Source organism: Culex quinquefasciatus, chromosome 3, assembly GCF_015732765.1.
Source record: "Culex quinquefasciatus strain JHB chromosome 3, VPISU_Cqui_1.0_pri_paternal, whole genome shotgun sequence".
Taxonomy (NCBI): Eukaryota; Metazoa; Arthropoda; class Insecta; order Diptera; family Culicidae; genus Culex; species Culex quinquefasciatus.
This window is the reverse complement of record NC_051863.1, coordinates 148523994-148535955: the sequence shown is the minus strand read 5'-3', so window position 1 is coordinate 148535955 and position 11962 is coordinate 148523994. Positions and strand designations below refer to the sequence as shown.

The 11962-nt window shown below is 38.2% G+C and overlaps 1 pseudogene; it reads left to right on the top strand.

Annotated features, from left to right (window-relative positions):
* The window catches only part of LOC119769296, a 28421-nt pseudogene extending 16691 nt beyond the window's left edge, over positions 1-11730 (top strand).
* Positions 11731-11962: the final 232 nt, after the last annotated feature.

The following is an 11962-nucleotide window of genomic DNA, read 5'->3' as shown; positions in this document are numbered from 1 at the left end:
ATCTCACTTAAATGTATGTAAACTATGTCCGGATCCACCATCCGACCCATTGTTGGTAAGGTTATCAAATCGACCTTTCTAACGAGTCCAAAACATTGAAAATCTGGCAACCCTGTCTCGAGATATGGCCCCTTAAGTGATATTGATGTACTTTTTTGAAGCCGGATCTCAACGTCCGTCCATCCATGTAAACTATGTCCGGGTCCACCATCCGACCTATTGTTGATTTAGGTTATCAAAAGACCTTTCCAACGAGTCCAAAACATTGAAAATCTGGCAACCCTGTCTCGAGATATGGCCACTTAAGTGATATTGATGTACTTTTTTGAAGCCGGATCTCACTTAAATGTATGTAAACTATGTCCGGATCCACCATCCGACCTATTGTTGGTTAGGTTATCAAAAGACCTTTCCAACGAGTCCAAAACATTGAAAATCTGGCAACCCTGTCTCGAGATATGGCCCCTTAAGTGATATTGATGTACTTTTTTGAAGCCGGATCTCACTTAAATGTATGTAAACTATGTCCGGATCCACCATCCGACCCATTGTTGGTTAGGTTATCAAACGACCTTTCTAACGAGTCCAAAACATTGAAAATCTGGCAACCCTGTCTCGAGATATGGCCACTTAAGTGATATTGATGTACTTTTTTGAAGCCGGATCTCACTTAAATGTATGTAAACTATGTCCGGGTCCACCATCCGACCTATTGTTGGTTAGGTTATCAAAAGACCTTTCCAACGAGTCCAAAACATTGAAAATCTGGCAACCCTGTCTCGAGATATGGCCCCTTAAGTGATATTGATATACTTTTTTGAAGCCGGATCTCACTTAAATGTATATAAACTATGTCCGGATCCCCCATCTGACCTATTGTTGGTTAGGTTATCAAAAGACCTTTCCAACGAGTCCAAAACATTGAAAATCTGGCAACCCTGTCTCGAGATATGGCCACTTAAGTGATATTGATGTACTTTTTTGAAGCCGGATCTCACTTAAATGTATGTAAACTATGTCCGGATCCACCATCCGACCCATTGTTGGTTAGGTTATCAAAAGACCTTTCCAACGAGTCCAAAACATTGAAAATCTGGCAACCCTGTCTCGAGATATGGCCACTTAAGTGATATTGATGTACTTTTTGAAGCCGGATCTCACTTAAATGTATGTAAAGTATGTCCGGATCTCACCATCCGACCCATTGTTGGTTAGGTTATCAAAAGACCTTTCCAACGAGTCCAAAACATTGAAGATCTGGCAACCCTGTCTCGAGATATGGCCACTTAAGTGATATCGATGTACTTTTTGGAAGCCGGATCTAAAATAGATGAAACTTGTGTACAGCCATTGTTGTGAGGAAGGCTTCAACCACATAGGTGGATTAAGTTAGTTTTTATATCTTGATTTTGATATTTTGTCCACTAATGCCGTTGCAAATATTGTTTGCAGTTTATTTCTTTCGACTCTGATCAAAGTCAAGGGCGGGGGGCACGATGTCAACATTTCCATTTCGTCTGTTATGTGCAATCTTGTGACAACGACCATTTAATAATATTCGAGAAAATTGATTTTTAGAGCTTGATGATAAATATTTTCAAAACTATGAACGACAGAGTCAAAATTTTTGAAGCAATCGGTTCGTACACTATCGCTAAACAAACGCTCCAAGTTTCAACTAATTTGGTTACACCAGTTAAAAGATACAGTAAATCATGTAAACAAAATCTCAAAATCTCAAAAGCATGTTGACAAGAAAGAACTTAAGGCGTATGTATCTAACCCTCAGTACTTCCCGGATGCTTTTTTTGGACTGGCTGCGCTTGTGATCGGTTAGATTAGATTAGATTAGATTAACATTATTGGCTTAATGGCTACGGCTCCCGCCTCATAAGCGGAAGGTTCAGGGTTCGATTCCCGACCGGTCTCCTTGAATTTTTTCGACTGCAATTAAACTTTGAATATGAACAAAAAACGTATAGAATCAGGTGGGATTCGAACTCACACCTTTGGATTGGAAATCGGATGCTTTAGATATTCGGCCACCAAGGGATTAATACTCCTTGAGTGAATTAATCCGTAATGGTGCAATAATGTCACAAGGTCATTTACTATATCGACGTCGTCGTGCTATCTTGTCGCAACCGCCATTTTGACGTTCCGAGAAAAACGCGTTTTAATGTTTGACCTTAAATATTCAAAAACGAGAGCACGCAATGTAAACAATAACAATCACGTTTTGTTTGGCTCACCATTCTGTGCATTGTCCCAAAGTTTGGTTGAAGTTGGTTGCTGGAGTCCCGAGTTTTAATTACAAATGTTTACGGTAGTCTAGCTTGTACGTGCGACAAACGCATCCTGACTTTCCTGGTCCGAAATCCCTTTGGTCTTTTGTCGCACTTACATCAATTTCCATGGAGTGACAAGATAGCACGACAAGATTGAAACTACTTTCATATGTAAAGTGACAAAAATGCACGGAGTTTTTGCGGTTTTTGTTGAATATCTCAGGATTGAAATCGAATTTTGGGGATCTGTGAAGGTCAAAAGGTGAGGCATTGTGAGCTGCACAAAATGGCGTTCTTAACTCAATTTGGCCCAAAATGCACGTACGACAAGTTAGCACGATGGCGACGATATAATACAACAATCCCCATCCCCAACGATTCCCCTACACACCACATACCATAATAATCTATAAATAACTCGAACCGGTTGGTACGGTATGTCCCCGGCTTCTTCTTCTTCCCCTGATGGTTCTATGAAATGTGGGATCCGTTCATAGAATCTGTCTCATGCGGTTAATGCAACGCAGTAGGCCGGGCCGATTTAATGAGTGCAGTCTTATTCTTGGGATGAAATAGGCAGCGATTAATCGCAAAATTAATCATAGTCGTCGAATTTTCAACACTGAGTGTAATACACTTCGGGGTTCTCGAAAGTACTGCAATCATTAATAATGACAAGAAGGAACTTGAGGCGTAATCTAACCATAAGTTCTTCCCGGATGCTTTCTTCGGACTGGCTGCGCTTGTGTTCGATTAGATTAGATTAGATTAAACAAAAATCTCAAAAGCACGTGTCACAAGTGTGTTTCGAAAGTAAATTGTACTACGTGTCACAAGTGTGCACAGAATTCCCATACAAACTAAAAGAAGCTCAAATCATTGGTTTAACCGACTTAATCAGTCTATCTTCAAAAAAATTCAAAGTATTGACGAAAATTTTATTTTTTGCGAGCTTTTTTTAAATTCTAAATATTTTCAATCGAGCTCAAATAAGCTAAATATGATTATCAATGCAGAAAATGGAATTGTAGATTGTTCTTAGTTGATTAGACTTCTTTTTCCAATGAAATGTTGATGTTTTTTGAAAAAAAAATAATAATATGAAAATCAAAAAATAAAAAATCGACCATGTCAAGCATGTAGCAGTGCTCATTAGGGTGTAATATGATTGCATGAAAAAAAAATAAGTTGTCCAAATTAAGTGAGTACAGCCATTTTCCAGTTCCTGCTGAGGTCCTAAATAACACCCCAAAGTTTTGGAACGATTGTTTTAGTTTTCAATTTGCGCAAAGCAATTCAAATTTCTTTACGAAAATGTATGGGAAAAACCATTTTTTTGGAATTAAAAATTTATAAAATTCACGTTTCACGTTGTACTAAAACCAGATTCATATTCGGATGCTCTGGAAGGTGCTCTAGAACTTTCCCGAAAAGTGTAAGGTGCTAGCTTGTAGCTTGTATATGGTCTTAAACGTAATTTTACAGCAAAGAACACGTTTCAGACCAGATTTTTGGACGCTTTACCTTTCTTTAAGGGGCAAACTAGCACCCTACACGCTTCGGGAAAGTTCCAGAGCACTTTCCAGAGCATCCGAATATGAATCCGGTTTAAGTACAGCGTGAAACTCGGCGTGAAACGTGATTTCTCTCATACAATTTCCCATAGAAATTTGAATTGCTTTGCGCAAAATGAGAACTAAACCAATCGTTCCCAAACTTTGGGGAGTTGTTTAGGACCCCAAAAAGAACTGAAAATTTGCTGTGCGGGAAAATAGATTTTCTTATAACACCCTAGTTCTCATACTATTTTTACCTGGAGAGCTGCCTTTTATATTATGCTTTGAATGGACGAAACATTGTATCAAAATGTCTTCTTTGGTCATAGGAAAACCTACTACGAATTTATATATTTATGATTAAATACATTTTACTGAAGCCCATTTTCTGTTTTCGTGTTTATTCTTCCCACAAGAAGTCTGGAACAACATTTTAAAAGGGCGGATAAGCATTTTGACAGCTGGGACTGTTTTGAAAATTCTGAGACAACCGGTAACTTTTCAACAAAACTGGAAGTGTAAAACAATAGCTGGTTTCCCCAGCTAGCTTTTGACACTGCGGGTTTTGATAAATAGTTACCGGTTGTCTCAGAATTTGCAAAATAATCCCAGCTGTCAAAATGCTTATCCGCCCTTTCTTTTCAAATGTTGCTCCAGAAGTGTCGATAGCGTAGAAATTTAACTGACATTTAGAAACTATGAGACATGTTTTGGCCTTTTCAGGCCATAAGTCACCCTTTCTGACATTAGTTAGTTTTTTTTAACTTATTCGATGTTCAAAATATATCATGGGCCCCTATTTGAAAACACAACCTAAAAAAACTACCACAAACAAACAAACCTTATTTTCAGCGCAGTGCTTTTAATGATGACACTCGGGACATACTACCCAAGGGTGGTGGCGGTGCAGTCAGTCTAGAGTGGGGTACCTTACCGCACACACTCGCAAACCCCGAAAGCTGAGTTCAAAGCTCCAGTCTAGACTATTAATATGAAATGGTATATAAATTTAATGAAACTCTCCTTGAAGAGAGCGACTTCCCGCAAACATACCGACAGACAAACAGACACAGCCATACAAATGACTAGTAACTAACACAAACCAACAGTAGAATCGCTGTGTGTGTGTGTTGCTGTGTGTGGGCAAAAGCCTGTGGGGTAGTCACAGAAATGAATTGGTGTCCTACCAGTCACCGTCGGAGTCGCCGTCGCGACTCGGGAGAAGGAAGTGTTAATTATATTATTATTATTGTTTTTTTGCCTGTTTCACTTTTTTATATACATATATTCCAACTGGTGGAATCCCATCGTGCCACCAGACATGAGCTCTTCCTTCGACGTGGATAAATTATTTATTTAAACAATCTTTTTATTCCATTTTTGTTCCTGCTTTTCGTGCACAAATGCACGTTCAGCGCGCGGCTCTCTGGAAAGCGATGTGAAACGAGCAATTCATTTGTGGAATGAATGTACAGCACTTGTGTTTGTGCTTTTCCGGGAGGATCTGCATTTTTCTATGTTTTGATATTTTTTTTTTTTTCGTTTTTTTTCCTTTACCCGAGCAGGGGTAAATAACACGGGAATACCAAATTTTGGGATTACTTGGGCAAATAACAGGGACCAAATTGTGCCCTTGGTTGCCCAGTAATAGATGGTAAAATACCATGAAATCATACCAAGGTCTTGTATGTGGAAGGGCACAACAATACCAAACCATGTTATTCCAAAGGTAAAATAATACCACAAAATAAAACCATTTCAATACCAAGTTGAGGTCTTCTGGATTTTTGAACATTGCTTGAATACCAAAACTTGGTTTTGCCATGGTTTTATTTTTAAGTATTTCCGCGCACTTGGAAAATCAGATTTTGGTATTCCTGTGGTCTTCCACATAGGGACCATCCATAAACCACGTGGACACTTTTTTGGGAATCTGTTACCCCCCCCCCCCCTTCGTGGACAATTGTCCATACAAAAAAAAAACTTTTTTGTATGGATCGTGGACAATCGCCATACCCCCTAAGGTGTCCACGTGGTTTATGGATGGTCCCATACATGATTTTGGTATGATTTCATGGTATTTTACCATCTATTACTGGGCAACCAAGAGCACATTTCGGTCGCTGGTATTTGCACTAGAAATACCAAAATTTGGTATTTTCATACCATTTTTAGTGCAACAGTTGCAGTTAGTGAAAAAACAGAAATGATCCATATGCAACAACCAAATCTACTCACCTGATGATTCCATGTTGTTCTTAGTGATATTCTTCACCACATTGAATGCATTTGTCATTGACGGCCTGTGTTTGAAGTTCTTGAAGATTCTAAAAATAACAAGATTGAAAAATAAGTGTTATTAAAATGAAACTGGATTGAAATTCATTAAAATTCAATAATCTGTCGATTTACTCGTTTTTAAAATATTTGGTAATCCCAGCTTAGAGAAATTTCAACGTTTTTTTTAAACAATCTTAGTGGGTATATAAAAATTGAAAATCAGCTTTAACATTTTTGGGTTTCAAGTCATTTAAGCGCAAAATTATTTATCTCATCAAAATTTATTAAAAAAAAATTTCATAGTTTCAGAGGAATTTGATGAAACCTTTAAATACCAAAAAAATACAAAAATGTGGCATCCTGACTTAAAATTTTTTTTCCGCAATTTCAAGTCATTTCTTTAGGGGGTATATCAAAAATGTTTAAAATCAAGTTTGAAATTTCCGGTTTTCAGACATCATTTTAGCGCAAAATTAATTATTTTGTCAAAATTGGTCAATTTTTTTCATAGTTTCAGAGGAATTTGATAAAACACTGTAATACCAAAAGAATACAAAAATGTGCCATCCTGACTTAGAAAATTTTCCACAATTTTAAGTCATTTCTTTAGGGGGTATATCAAAAATGTTTAAAATCAAGTTTGAAATTTCCGGGTTTCAATGAAAGCATCCGCTTTGAGACATCATTTTAGCGCAAAATTAATGATTTTGTCAAAATTGGTCAAAATTTTGTCATAGTTTCAGAGGAATTTGATAAAACACTGTAATACCAAAATGTGGTGTTCGACCATTGACAAATTCTGCAATTTTGCAATATCAAAACAATACCTTAAATTGGTATGATAGCACATTTTGCTCTTGCATAATCCTTAAGACAAATTTTAAAGGTTCCATGAATACTAAAATTCGGTATTGATACCAGAGAAAGGTATTATTACGCATTTCCCTTGTTATTTACCCATGCTCGGGTATCTTTGTCTGAATTGTACCTAGTTAAAGAATGAGTAACAGTTGTGTTAAACAGGAAAAGGATGGAAAAACTTTAGATCGAAAAATCATTTAAATGAATCACATTTATTGTGCTAGACACTCATCAACTGATCAGTATACACTAAAATCCCGGTTTACACCCTCTCGAAAACAATCTAATGCTTTTACATTCTTTTAAAAGCAATTTGTAGATCTGCACAAGACGTATAGTTCGCTTTTAAAAGATTGCAAAAATGTTGTATCGTTCCAGAGAAATCAACAGATAAAAAGCGTAACGCCTAAATCGTTACAGTGGTGAATACTTCAGCTGTAACAACCAGGAATCTACAGATCGACGTCGTCGTGCTATCTTGTCGCTTCCACCATTTTGACGTTCCGAGAAAAACGCGTTTTAATGTTTGACCTTGAATATTCAAAATCGAGAGCACGCAATGTAAACAATAACAAACACGTTTTGTTTGGCTGACCATTCTGTGCATTGTCCCAAAGTTTGGTTGAAGTTGGTTGCTGGAGTCCCGAGTTATAATTACAAATGTTTACGGTAGTCTAGCTTGTACGTGCGACAATCGCATCCTGACTTTCCTGGCCTGAAATCCCTTTGGCCTTTTGTCGCACTTACATCAATTTTCATGGAGTGACAAGATAGCACGAGAAGACTGAAACTACTTTCAAATATAAAGTGACAAAAATGCACGGAGTTTTTCGGTTTTTGTTGAATATCTCAGGATTGAAATCGACTTTTGAGGATCTGTGACGGTCAAAAGGTGAGGCATTGTGAGCTGCACAATATGACGTTCTTAACTCAATTTGGCCCAAAATGCACGTACGACAAGTTAGCACGATGGCGACGAGATGACCTAGAACATTGCAACTTACTCCATTCTCAGGGGCGACTTAATGACGGTTTAAAAATGTAAACAAGTTTTAAACTCATGCAACTTTGACAGTTGAGGTTTTAAAAATGGTTGAAACCGGTTATAACTCGCCCGTGCGAATGTGGTATTAAAGAAGATTAGCCTCTGAACCCTCCAGAACCTCTCTGCATCCTAATATAGGTTCAAGACATAGACGCTGTCGTGCTAACTTGTCGTTTTGACGTTCCAAGAAAAACGCGTTTTAATGTTTGACCTTGAATAAACAAAAACGAGAGCACGCAATGTAAACAATAACCAACACGTTTTGTTTGGATGATCAATCTGTGCATCGTCCTGAAGTTTGGTTGAATTTGGGTGCTGGAGTTCCGAGTTATAATTGAAAATGTTTACGGTAGTCAGGTATGTACGTGTGTCAAACGCGTTCTGACCTGAAATTCCTTTAGTCAATTGTCGCACTTACATCAATTTTCTGGCTGTGTCAAGATAGCACAACAAAATTGAAACTTGTTTCACATCAAGAGCGGAGTTTTTTTCGGTTTTTATACAATATCTCAGGATTGAAATCGAATTTTGCAGATCTTCAAAGGTCAAAAGGTGAAGCTTTGACTGATGCACAAAATAGCGTTCTTAACACAGTTTGATATTGATTTTATGAGTAACACTTTACTACACTACATCTAAGAACTAGCTTTCTTTAACATTAAATGTATGTTTATCAAACCAATTCTCACACTCGCTCTAGTTTAATGATTCATTTCGCGACATTGATTGGTCATCATCACTTTCCGCGGCTGATTCTGCGGATAGTGCAGGGGTGGTTGTGTACGTGTGCGTGTTATTATTGCTTCCCCGCGGGTTCCTGGCTCCGGTGGTGGTGGTGGTGGTGCAAATAATCGATGTTGTGTTTTGTTTCGCTGGCTTATGATTAGGGGAAGGCGGGGCAAGACGACCATATGGGGCAAGAGGAACAATCGCTCGTACGGCCATAATATTTACAATTTTGATTGTTTCCAGTATAAGGAATTGTTGCTAGCAATGCAATTAACTGATCTACTATCACATAACCGCCAAAACGACGTAAACGCCACGGGGCATAAGATTTAATGAAGTTTTTTTCAAAACCTTTGTTTTCTTATAATATTTGGAAAGTACAAAATAAGGCTTAGGGTTCGTTTTAAGGCTCATTTTATCAAAATGCTATTTTTCCTAGATCAGTAGTGTCCCTACCAATGACTTGCACCTATTACAAAGTATGATTCAACTTTTGGTTATTTTTGTTGAGAGCTTTTAAAAAATCTTGTTCAGGTGGGGCAAGTGTACCATATGGATTTTTAGTATGGAAAAAAATACGAATTGCAGCAACAACATATTTTATTGGGAAATAAATATATGAAAGTACTTAAAAACTGATAAACAATTGTTAAAAAAATTGTCCATGCAAAATATAGTGATATTATGAAAATTTACTATTTATCATCTAAGTAATATTGTTTTTTGTAAAAAGGTTATTTTTTTTTGTAAAACATTATTATATAATCTAAAAATGCAAGAAACCTTTCAAATACATTCTAATCTGATGTATCTAAGTGATAACAGTTCAATTGTTAGCAAATTAACATGTTTTTTCATGCATTGTTCCTGTTGCCCCAACGGGTTGTTCGTCTTGCCCCACTAGTTGAGTAGAACGTACGGAAAATCAAAATTTTTAAAATCAATTTTTTACATAAAAAACAGGATTTTTTAAAAACTTGCTCTGACAAAGTCTTAGTCAAGACCTAGAATAAGATGATTATAATAAAATCAGACAGATTTTTGAACTTTTTAATGGGTTATAACGACCATTTCCTTAGCTTGTTACACTTGCCCCACTTTCCCCTAAGTTCGGCTCGGTGCTTCTTCGTGACCGACACGGACGCAGAGTCTGGCTTTGATGGGATTGGTTCAATGAACCAGCAGCCGCGCTCGCGGTGTCTGTCGAGTTCGGGCAGGGGTTTAGTCTGGATTACTCGAGTGAGGGAGAGAGAGAGTGTGTTTTGGCACACACAAACTCACACTCCTAGTATGGGATGAGGTAATGGTGGTGATGGGTTGCGAAATTATTATAAGATTATAGCCATGCGGTGGTTCGGTTTTGATAGGACCGCTATGTGTGATGGTGATGGCGATGATTTGATGCCGGATATCAATGGCTGAGTAAACATGATCAAACACGAGTTTTATTGTTTTGATCTGGTTTGAACAGGAATGAATAAACTAGGTGCATTAATTTTTGTTTCTTTTTTACTAATATTGAAATATTATCTGTTTTGACAGATGGTTTACCGACCTGACAATTTTATCAACTCTGGATTCACAAATAAAAATGAAACTGTACCAAATACCGTCTAACCTTGCACTAAATCATCCAAATTTGTGTGCTAAATAGTTCACCAAACCCAGCGCAGAAATAAACGAGGCAAATTTACGTTTCACTATTTCAAAGCGACCAATTAATCATGAGACACGTTCGGTCACAACTGTGGAATTCGCGTTAATTTGAAAATTTATCTGCTACAGTCAACTCTCCATGTGTCGATATCAAAAGCACCATTAGGAATTGAAGAAATAAGGAAGGAAACATCTACATTAAGAGAGTCGAATGTATTTCTGTTGTCACTGAGTTGCCATAGCTGATTCTTGGTCTACTGCTGGAAGATGAGCATGAGTCAAATCGCGCACATGATCACTCTGCTTCACGCTCCGTTTAGGTAACGTCTATCACTTCCATTAATTAGTGCGACAGGTCGCGCTGGTGTCTCCTTCGTACAACACAGGATGAGGGACATCGCCGATCGAAAGTGTCAACAAATCTTACCACTTAATCTACTTAATAATGTTGTTTACTTTTATATACAAACACTTCCATGCCTGCCATGCTCAAACCCAATGTCGTCCATGACTCCAGCTCGATCCGCCTTTAATGTTGGCCCGAGGTGGCGCTTCCCGCCGTTTGTCCGACCTCCGACTCAACATCCATCGTGGATCTTTTTTCCACCCAAAAGGCGTGATTTATCTGTTTGGTCGCGTGAAATATGAGATCTTGAACTCTCGTGTGGTCGGCGGAATCCAACGGTGAGATATTCTAGGGCGTCGCAACGCAGTGGTAATGGCCATACGAAGGTGAACTTTCGCTGAACTTGAGCTTGATTTACTAGGTCATCGTCATCAGGCTGGTAGGATTGGATTAGACTTTATTTGAAGTACTAGTTTTTTCTCGAGCATAAATACCCGTCTTTACTAAAGTTTTTATGAATATCCGAAATACCGTTTCCAAACAGCTTCACCAACATTTGCATATTTCGTTCCTTAGAATAGACCATTTCTCAGAATCCCATTGCCAGGAAGGCCCAGAAAAGTGAAAATTAAAAACAAAATTAATGCGCAAAAGCAGCAGCAACAGCAACAGCAACAGCAACAGCAACAGCAACAGCAACAGCAACAGCAACAGCAACAGCAACAGCAACAGCAGCAGCAACAGCAACAGCAACAGCAACAGCAACAGCAACAGCAACAGCAACAGCAACAGCAACAGCAACAGCAACAGCAACAGCAACAGCAACAGCAACAGCAACAGCAACAGCAACAGCAACAGCAGCAGCAACAGCAACAGCAACAGCAGCAGCAGCAGCAACAGCAACAGCAACAGCAACAGCAACAGCAATAGCAACAGCAACAGCAATAACAACAGCAACAGCAACAGCAACAGCAACAGCAACAGGACGAAATGTTTTATCAAATTCAAACATATTCCGTTTTTGATTTATTTATTTAAAACTTAAAAACTTTCACCACAGCACAGTCACGACAGTGATTTATGGAAAATATTGTAAATCTCTTTTCCAGGATGCATTTCGTCTGGACGTCCCAAATGATGCCAATGCCCCTTTCTGATTCAAGATGCTGGAACCATTTATTTTCTATTTCATCCCCGTTCC